This window comes from Euprymna scolopes, chromosome 4 (genome assembly GCF_053919585.1).
Source record: "Euprymna scolopes isolate OS-2025 chromosome 4, ASM5391958v1, whole genome shotgun sequence".
NCBI lineage: Eukaryota > Metazoa > Mollusca > Cephalopoda > Sepiida > Sepiolidae > Euprymna > Euprymna scolopes.
Window position 1 is genome coordinate 176,280,870 of NC_136485.1, and position 11,220 is coordinate 176,292,089.

An 11,220-nucleotide genomic window follows, 5' to 3' on the forward strand; every position below is an offset into this window, starting at 1 on the left:
TACTCCTTCCTGACTCTCTCCTTCATTTCTCTGTTCATGATGCCTACACCCTCCAGCACTCCCGAATACTTATACCCTGTATATTTTATTATGATATTATGATATTCTTTCATGATTTCTCCATTTGGCAGCACTATTCCATTCGAATGAACCTTTTTTCATCACCAGCATCGCGCATTTACTAATCCCAAACTCCATCACAATGTCTTCTGAGTATGTCCCCACAAGTTCTACCAGTCTCTCCATTCCTTTTCATTTCTACCGAATATTTTCAAATTATCCATAAACAGTAGATGGTTGAGGCGTCTGTCACCAGATCCAAAGTTATACTCCAGACCAAATCCCACTCTAGAACTTCCTTGCATCTTTTGCATTTGGAGTGTTGTTATTTCCCACCTGTTTACTACCATTTAATTCTTTATACAGCTGAGACTGATTGTTCCGGAAAAGGTTGTTCTGCTGAAATGCAACACTTTTTCCAACAAAGTTCCTAATTTTCATACCGCCAGTGTGGACCTTCTCTTTCAACATTGTTAGAACGTTCATCGTTCCCTTTTTCCAGCAATCTATACCTCATTTCAAGCTCGTCCTTAGCTTTCTGTCCTAGTTTAACTCCTTTTCTTATTTCTTCGATTCTACCAATATCTTTCCGCCACCCTTTAATACTTTCTTTAAGCCGCCTCTGCCAGTGTGGACTTCTAGCCTTCATTTCTCTCTCTTTTTCTTCTGTATTAAGCAAAGACGATGCGCAATAATGATATGTTCTTTCTTATGATGTTGTGAATTACTCCTTGAACTATTTTTACCTCGCTTTTCACCTTCCGCCTATCACTACTTTTCATACTTAGAATCTCTATGATATCGCTTCTAAGAAGAACCTCTCTTAACTTCTGAAGTACTTCTTTTTCTACAGATAATAATAATAATAATAATAATAATAATAATAATAGTGGTAGTAATAGTTATAAAAATAATAATTAGAATAATGAAATAATAATGTTTAAACAAAGACTAAGTATAAAATGGAAGCGTCGGAAAAAGTAATTCATCAGATGTTTACCTCTGTGTGAATTGGATCAGCATACATGAAAGTTGCGAAACTGTTGGACTCCTAATTCAGCAGTAAAAGATTTGTTTTGTGGGATGAGTGACGCCATCTTGTTTTGTGGTAACCGTTCGAAAATTACCATAAACTGATAATTTCTCATTCCAAGAAATGCAAGTGGACACGGAATAGTAGCAGCCATACTTCTATGAGGAAGCAATTATTTTAAGAAATGAAAACGTAAAACTAATGTAAAATGTATCTAAGGAACAATTATGGACGTAAAATGTGTGACGAATGTAGAGAATTTCCCAGTTATGATTGGGAAAGTGGGAGAAAAAATTATCAATTTAGACATGTTTGGATTATTACGCTCCTAAGAATTAATAGACGATATATTAAAAATTTTATTATGATGATATATTATAAGGTAGTGTAATAATCTGATCATAATCAATGTGACATCTGCATTTGCCAATCTATGTTTTTTCTATACGGCAAAAAATTGTTACTATTTTATTAGATTACTAGTGGCTGCGCCGCATCGGCACACACAACGCTGAGTCGAACACAAAATCGAGTACACTCAACATCAAGTACACTCAATATCGTCTTACCATCAATGCTTACCTTGTGAACTCAGAATATAGGAAATTCCCATATGCACAAAACAAAATCACTGAAAAAACAAAAATGTCCGAAGGATAATGAGTAAACATTGGATAAAATGATTACGAACTTGCCAGGATTTGAACCTGGAATCTTCTGATTCATAATGAGACACGTTATCCATTGCGCTACAAGTCCTGTCTGTATGCCGAAAGATGTTACTGCGACTGTATAAAGACAGTGCTAAATTCCATTGGCATGGGCAGGTAACTTTTCTGAAAAGTTTACAAAACGGGCCAAAAACCTTGTTTTGGGCTTTTTCTGTAACTCGGCAGTGTTCGTTACAAACTATTTATAGATAAGGACAATTTAGGGACTCACACCTTTCAGGGAAAAAAAATGTTCCAATTCGGCGCATCCGTTCGAAAGTTTTATTGGTATATAGGCACACACACATTAATAAATAAATAAACATTTAGAATTTTATTAATAGTATAGATAAGAGACTAGCAGGGTTTTTTTTTCGCGGGGGTGGCGCCTGGCTTTGCCCGAGCGTAAAATATGCTTAAATATGACATTTTAATTTGTCCAGATTTCGAATATATTCTTATAGAGTCGTGATTTCAAAAGTAAAAAAAAAAGAAAAAAGTATTTGCGTGCCATCAACTAGAATTGGAACCAAAATTGTAGCATTCAAAGCTGGTGACGTTACCACTGTACCAACGTGACACGCATATGAACTGATTAAAAATGAAGAGTGAAAAATAAACTAAGATGAATGTACAAAATGCATAACGATTTTTTCAATTTTGACTCATTTTTTTTTGAACCCTTAAAAAATATTTTAACCAGCTAAAGACCCATAAAAGAACAGTCCATAAAAAAATCGAATCATTTGAGCCCTCTTGCGCCACTCTGTGACTTTTAGTTTCGGAAGAGATAGAGTTTGAAAATATAGAGACAGACAGACAGACAGACATATAGTCTTTTATATATAAGTTAACACAATAATTTAATAGCATTGCATATGATGCATTGATATTTTATTCTCTTTGCGTTTTTTTTATTAAAAATTTGTGCATGTCGTAATAAAAGCAATACATTTTCATTTATTTTTTGGGCAAATTTATTTTTCATTTTTTATACTACTGAATCACCATTTAGCCAGATTAAAAGCCACTCAAGGATAAATAGCAATGAGACTGCCAGTTGTGTGATGAATAATATTATGAGAGGATTGGAAACTGTAGTAGTAATGTTACAAAGAGACTAGGGTGTGTATTTTCTGCCACTCACACATAGAAAGAAAAAAAAAAAAAAAAGAGAAAGCGCAAAAAAGTGTACCTGGTTTTATGCAAGAAAATGTGAAGAACGTGACTGGCCAAGATCTGAGGTAAATAAAAGAACCCGACTTGGAAGGAAAGAAGGCAGTTTTTTCCTTGCGTCTGGAAACGTTACGATTAATCTGCGACTTTGCAGAACAGAAACGATGGGTGTAATTGTCAGAATGTGTAAAATAGATAAAATTTGATTACATAAGAGGATATAGAAGAGTTGGCCTTGTCAGTGAAGTGTTTAGATTCTTGTATTTATTCGTCTTCTGTATTTAATTTGATTTTATGTACGCTCTTTAAAACAGTAAAAGAAATCGTTAAAAGTTATTACTTTTTTTATATCAGAACGTGAGTATAAAAATAAGTTTTTTTTTTGTTGTTTTAAGCAAAAAGTGAATTATACTTGTGTAAAATCGAAATAATTGATCTTTAACGTTACCAATTATTTTATGATACTAATTTACGGAAGTACACTGAGAATGAAAATAATTTGTATTTTTATGAAAATGATAATAATTTGTGTTTTTATGAAAATGATAATAATTTGTGTTTTTATGAAAATGATAATAATTTGTGTTTTTATGAAAATGATAATAATTTGTGTTTTTATGAAAATGATAATAATTTGTGTTTTTATGAAAATGATAATAATTTGTGTTTTTATGAAAATGATAATAATTTGTGTTTTTATGAAAATGATAATAATTTGTGTTTTTATGAAAATGATAATAATTTGTGTTTTTATGAAAATGATAATAATTTGTGTTTTTATGAAAATAATAATAATTTGTGTTTTTATGAAAATGATAATAATTTGTGTTTTTATGAAAATGATAATAATTTGTGTTTTTATGAAAATGATAATAATTTGTGTTTTTATGAAAATGATAATAATTTGTGTTTTTATGAAAATGATAATAATTTGTGTTTTTATGAAAATGATAATAATTTGTGTTTTTATGAAAATGATAATAATTTGTGTTTTTAATGAAAAATCAAATTGAAAATGTTTGAATTCGAATTTTCTTGCTTTTTGACACATTAAATCGAAAACATCTGCCTCCACTTTGTTATAAACCAGAACGGAAGTAGTAAGGCCTAAAAAACTATCATGAGAATGCGCATGTCAGTACGCAATCTGGTCTAACTGGAGAAATATAAAAAGAATGAAAAAAAGTAATTTTAACGCCCCCCCCTCCCAGTCTGCACAGTCTTGCTTATACCAATTGGAGTATTTTTTTTTTTTTGCAATAATCAGGTTGGTGTCATTCTGAATTCTTGAAGGTTTATAAAGGTATCTTGTGTAGTTTCTTATTTTTGATCATGTCCGCACATGTGCTCACACACTTGTTTTGCTGTGTTATGATTTTTTTTTTCAATGATTACAAAGCATTAGTTTGATAATGCTGCTCAAGCTTCGAAATGAGAAGCAAGTGCAGCAACTACTACCATCCAAAACGGAACGGGTAAAAATAAATTACCGTTTGACAAATTTGCAGCTTTTCTAGCGATCACGCTGTATTTTATTCATACTTAGTTATAACGTTTTGTTGTGAGTGCAAGAACTTAAAAGCTAAAAGAAAATAATGAAATAAGTTTTATTTTAGGCTACAACTGGCTTTGAAATGATAATGAAAATCTCCATCAAACTTGGAAGACCAAACTTTAGAAAAAAAAAAATCAAATCATAAGAAATATGAGACCCAGGCAGTAAATAAATAAATTGTATCGTCAAGTAGAAAACAATACACAGATATAAAATATAAAATATAGATTTATTCCGTTAGGTACAATAATAAAAGTCCATGTCAGGTAGTAAAAACTAGTGAATGAGCTGACAAGTAAACTGCTAAGCATTGGCATTCCAACTTACAGCTTCAATTGACACAAACGAATGTCACTCTCCTAAAATAATGTAATGTTATACACTTGTATATCTATTATGGCCTCAGTCGAAAAGTGGAAAAAAGGACAGGAAATAACTTTCTTTTTTTTTACATAGGCATCAGCACTTATCAAGGCCCCGAGGCCACTCGAGGATAATGGTTAAAGAGTGTACAAGTAATCAATTGGACAATATAGTAATTGTTAGTAATAGAAATTTGGTAAATTTGTTAACGTGGAACAGCTCATTAAGAACTTGTTTACATTGGACTTGAAGACAACCATATTGTAGTCAGTTATAAGAAAGAAACTTTGTTCATGGAATCAACGTTTAGGTTTAGGCTCAGATAAAGAGTGGGGGGAATTATTGATAGTGTTTTCAGCTAGACGAGTGTTTCTTATGAAAGCTTGGTGAGGGGGGACCATAGATTGGAGCTCAAACGAGCACTTGCCATGAAAATAACGATAAAGCAGAGACAGACTCGTATCGTCTCTTCTGTGAGAAAGAGGTTGCAGGGAAGAGAAAAGGGCATCCCTTACTAGGCTATGAAGTCTATTTTGAACTCTATAAAGGCAGGATAAGTCCTTTCTTGCAGCTCCTGCCCAGACATGGCAACAGTACTCCATCCTTGTACGTACTTGACTCTTATATAGGTAGAGAATTGCATCAGCAGTGAGATATCTACTGGATCGATAGAAAGATCCCACCATTTTTCCAGCGACCTTGGCAACGGAGTTGATGTATGTGTTCCATTTCAGATCAGGAGTAAAGGGGAAGCCCAGAAGCTTGTCAAAACATGAAGCCTCCCCAAGACAGGAGCCATTCATTTCAATTGATGCTAGAGCATTGATGGTGCAAAGATAGAAGCTTCGTTTTAGATGCATTAAAAATAACCAGTCACCTCTTTCCCCATTGCACCATGTGCTCAAGATAAGAGGAGAACGAATCAGAAAAAACTTGGCTGTTTACGGTCTTTGATGTGCTACTATAGATGGTAGTGTCGTCAGCATAAATGTCTAGGAATGATGTAAGGGTGTGATTTGGAAGATCATCAATGTAGATCAGGAAGAGAGTTGGGCCCAGGATGGACCCCTGAAGGACTCCAGCATTAATACTGTGAGCTTTTGACTTGCTTTTTGGGTTTGTACAACAGCATATATTTCTACGTCATTACACAGTAGAACGTTGCTCTAAAGTTTTGAACATTATCTTCTCTCTGTTAAGATCTTTGTCTTTCTCTTTTTATAGTCCTTTCTCCCCCCACCCACCCACCGGTGATGTCACTTCTCATGCATTTATATCCATGCTATGTTACAAATATATGTTCGAGTCATGTCAAAACATAAATGGAAATAAATTCATTTCAATAAAATTATGTGATCACATGCACTCTCCGCCTGATCACCTACCCTATGAATTTCTGCTGTTTCATCTTCTCTTCTGGCCGCCTTTCATATTGGTGACTGCAAGTATGAAAATATAAACAAAGAGAAAAAACTTAAGAGAAACAAAAATCTCCAACACATTCTGTATATACAGTAGAACCTCGGGATACAGCATTAATCTGTTCTGGGGTTGGAATCATAAGGTGAAATTGCTGTATGGCAGGGCCTAAGCAAAATTTTATGCAGTACATATTAAAAATTAGTAACAAAATACAATACAGTATATAATGCACATGTATATAATCAAATAACATTATAAATAACATTGTAAGGCGGGGCAAATACCGTAACGAGTGGCTGGAAAAACATCGTATTCCACATCCTAACCGGCTGATGCAAAATTTAAGACCACTTAAAAATCTTTAAAAAGAAACCTTTTTTTAAGGATAGATTTTAAACTCTTCCGACTTAATGTTACTAATACTACAATCTAAAAGTTTATGGAAACAAAAGGTACATTCCAAAAATTTTATTATTTCTTTTGCATTTTTATTAAATTATGCTTTTTACACATGATCAAAATTATAGGACCAAGGGTATAAATTGTTAGATTTATGTTACAAAAAGCATCTTTGATGATGGAGGGTTGTCGTTTGTGTGGAATGGATGGTTATTCCAATAGGATAATGCTACAATCCACACTGCAAGACGGACATTGAGCTTTTTACAAGAAATGGAGTCCATCTCTTGGGACATCCTGCATACCCACCGGACTTGAACCCAATTGAAAATGTTTGGGGATGGATGACAAGAGAGGTTTATCGAAATGGCAAACAATATTCAATAAAAAATGAACTTCATGAAGCCATCTTCAGAAACTGGACACGATCCCCTGCACCTTAATGGAAACCCTTATTAAAAGAATTTTTGAAGTCATTAAAAGCAGTGGAGGTAGAACTCATTATTAAGTTTGATTGTTGAATGTTTTCATACACTTCTTGTACAATTTTTGTACAATTTAATAGAATTTTTGTCTCTGGTCTAATAATTTTGATCATGTGTAAAAAGTCTAATTTAATAAAAATGTAAATTTTAAAAATAAATCTTTGGAATGTATCTTTTTGTTTCCATAACCTTTTAGTAATAAAAGTAACCAGCCACTTCTTCCCCCACTGTACCACGTGCTCAAGATCAGAGGAGAGAGAATCAGAGAGAACTTTGTAATTTACGGCCTTTGATGTGTTGCCATAGATAGTCGTGTCATCAGCATAGATGTCAATGAATGATTTAAGCACGTGTTTTGGGAGATCATTGATGTAGATCAGGAAGAGAGTTGGGCCCATGATGAACCCCTGAGGGACTCCAGCATTAATACTGAGGGCCTCTGATTTCTGCCTACCAATCACTACTCTTATGAGTCTATCAGAGAGAAATGACTTAATGATCGAGAAAACATTTCCAGTTATACCGTAGCTGGAAATCTTGTGAAGTAGACCCTTATGCCATACTTTATCGAAGGCTTTTGATATGTCAAGAGCAATTGCCCTAGAGAGGAAGCCTTCTTTCTTCATTTTTTCCAAATAATACGTAAATTTTTGTGGATAAACCAGAAAGTTGGAGATTAATGAGCTCCTAACGATCACTAAGAGAAAGTCGAGGCATATGGACTAAATGTTACGTTGTATAACCTGGAACAACACGAATTACGATTAGAGATACTTTGTTGCCTAAAAGGTGGATATTTTAAGCTGGTTTTAAGCTCATTTGTTGCTGCAGAATTTCTTTTTGCATTCTTGATTGGAAGTTAATTTTTTAATTGGCGTGAACACTAGGATACTTCAATTAAAAGTCAAATATGATCAGGTAAAATTATGGAGGAATAAAAGGTGGATCAAATCACAGCTACCAAGAGAAGAGGCCGATAAACATGACAGCATGACGTCACTACCAGATCAACATATAGGTATAGGGGGCCTAACCACTTGATCACGCTAATAGGCATAAAAAATATTTTTCATTGCCTTAGAGAAAGACTGTGATAATTTTATGAAGTTAGTCCAAAAACAATTCTCCATTTGGATAATAATATACTTGCAATCATTATTATTGCACATTAGGATAATTTTAATCTAACAAAATATAACAGTAAGTTAACTTGTTTTGAACTTTTATGTCTGCCGAAGAAAGTCGAATATTTTATTTTATTTATTTTTTTTTAAACTGCAAAACAAACAATTTTTATATGAGAATATTTTTTAATCTGTTCTTTTAATAATAAATAAAACTTTTCATTGAATATTTCCAAATATTTTAAAGTTGGAAGCATTTTATGACATTTTTTGTTTGTTTGTTTTATTTTGTTGTTTTTTTTGTTTATACTAAAACGATCGATGAGTTCAATATTTTAGCACCGGGCATAATTTATTTCTCTGAAATATATTTAAAACTTAAAGTTTTTGTTTGTTTGTTTTATAACATTTTATCTGTAAATAATTTACATGACTGAAATGGGAAATGAAATAGGAAATTCTCTATTCTCCCCCCAGACATAGAAACACAAATTCATCTTAAAAATTCATTAATTAATCAGTTTTAATTAAAGTTTTGATATGAACTAAAAATAAAGAGTATATTAAATTTTAGTTAACATATTTTCTTGTGTTTATCTTATGAATAAATATTGTTTGGTATTTGTGCTGTGTACGCACCATGCTGAAATAATAATGCTATTATTTAGAAAGCCATTCCTTACAGGGTTGAGGGGCTTTCTAACTATTCTGCACTTTCACCTAACAATTTAATAAAAAAAAAAAGATGTCATAAAAATTTAATTTAACTTGAAAATCCTATCTAAAATATGGCACGATGCGTACACTGCACAAGCACCATTATTATTATTATTATTATTATTATTATTATTATTATTATTATTATTATTATTATTATTATTATTATAACAACAAGAACAATAATAAAAAAAAGGTACTTCACAGAAAACGTTGACCCTGCGTAAACAGATTTTAATTTAATGGTTGCTCCCTAAAAAGCACATGCGCAAAAGGTTTTCATTGGTTTATTTTATCATGAAAATATTTTGGAAGGCATTATTTGAGGCAAAAAAAAGGCCAAACGCATCATTTGAATATGTATGAAAAAATAAATGTAGCAAAAAATAAAAATATTTAGTGTGGAAAATATAATAAAAATAAATTAAGATGAAATGAAAATGAAATAAAAAAAAGCACAAAATAAAAGTATGAATCAAATTTAATTAAAGAAATAAAAAAACATTCAAAAAATAAAATATACACTCAATTACAAAAAAAGTGTATGAGATACATATGAGGAAAGTGAAAGAAAATCTTAGGAAGCAGCAATTAAATTAAAAACCGTTTACGCAGGGTCCACGTTCCCCATGAAGTGCCAAAAAAAAACTGTAGATGACATCGACTGGCACCACACCAACTAGCTGTGAAGGGTCAGAGAGGATGGAAAGTCTGAGGTGGGAGAGTACTAACCAGACCTCCACTGGAAGTGTGCAGTTCAAATCTGGTACCTTGAGGAGGCATTTTGTCACTCAAACCCTAGGAAACACCAATGGCCGATGCCAACAAGAAATTAATGGCAAACGGCTGTTCCGATAATGTGCAATCATCTGCACGAGTGGTCAAGAGGTGGAAAACACTGGAAATCTGGGGAGAATACCACCGGTTACTGCCAGTTAGCGATCACTGACGATGGCCTTTGAAACAACTCTTAGTGAGTGAAATAATAATAATGACCCCTTCCAAATTCACCACCACTCTGATTTAATATCGTAGATGTTTACTATATTTTCTTAGTTTATCTTATCCATCAATTAAGTCTTTGTTTCCTTCAATTCCATTCGTTTCATTATTTTCTTGTAGTAGATTAGGGTATTATTATATCCTGGTCCGTTACAGAACAGATGGTATTTATTTGCTCCCCCACCGAGCAAATTAGGCACAAGGCCGATTTTTAATGTGAGGAGTGAAGGGAGGGGAAATGGAAAAAGGGGACCAGCTCCCGAGAGGTGGAAAATGGGAGCTGGTTAAAGGTCAGGCATGTTGGGTTGCCCCCACATCTGGTTTTTTGGTCTTTGCTAGTCATAGCTTGCAGCATCTGCCGGAACAGATGGTATGTATTTGCTCCCCCACCGAGCAAATTAGGCACAAGGCCGATTTTTAATGTGAGGAGTGAAGGGAGGGGGAAGGGAAAAAGGGGACCAGCTCCCGAGAGGTGGGAAATGGGAGCTGGTTAATGGTCAGGCATGCGGGGTTGCCCCCACATCTGGTCTTTGCTAGTCATAGCTAGTCATAGCTTGCAGTATCTGCCGGAACAGATGGTATTTATTTGCTCCCCCACCGAGCAAATTAGGCACAAGGCCGATTTTTAATGTGAGGAGTGAAGGGAGGGGGAAGGGAAAAAGGGGACCAGCTCCCGAGAGGTGGGAAATGGGAGCTGGTTAAAGGTCAAGCATGTGGGGTTGCCCCCACATCTGGTCTTTGCTAGTCATAGCTAGTCATAGCTTGCAGTATCTGCCGGAACAGATGGTATTTATTTGCTCCCCCACTGAGCAAATTAGGCACAAGGCCGTTTTTAATGTGAGGTAAAAACCAGCTCCCCTAAAAGGGGTCACTCTGGTTACCAAAAATAATAATTGTCCCAGTATAGAGGGTTTCCCCTCCATTGACTGGTACAAATTATCTTAAGTGCAGTATCTGCCGGAACAGATGGTATTTATTTGCTCCCCCACCGAGCAAATTAGGCACAAGGCCGATTTTTAATGTGAGGAGTGAAGGGAGGGGGAAGGGAAAAAGGGGACCAGCTCCCGAGAGGTGGAAAATGGGAGCTGGTTAATGGGCAGGCATGTGGGGTTGCCCCCACATCTGGTCTTTGCTAGTCATAGCTAGTCATAGCTTGCAGTATCTGCCGGAACAG

The 11,220-nt window shown here is 34.3% G+C and overlaps 1 non-coding gene across 1 annotated transcript; it reads right to left on the reverse strand.

The window, feature by feature from the left end:
- Positions 1 to 1,779: 1,779 nt before the first annotated feature.
- Trnah-aug (transfer RNA histidin (anticodon AUG)) lies at positions 1,780 to 1,852 on the reverse strand. The gene has a single exon. It is a non-coding gene; the product is annotated as a tRNA-His (tRNA).
- Between the last annotated feature and the right edge of the window lie 9,368 nt (positions 1,853 to 11,220).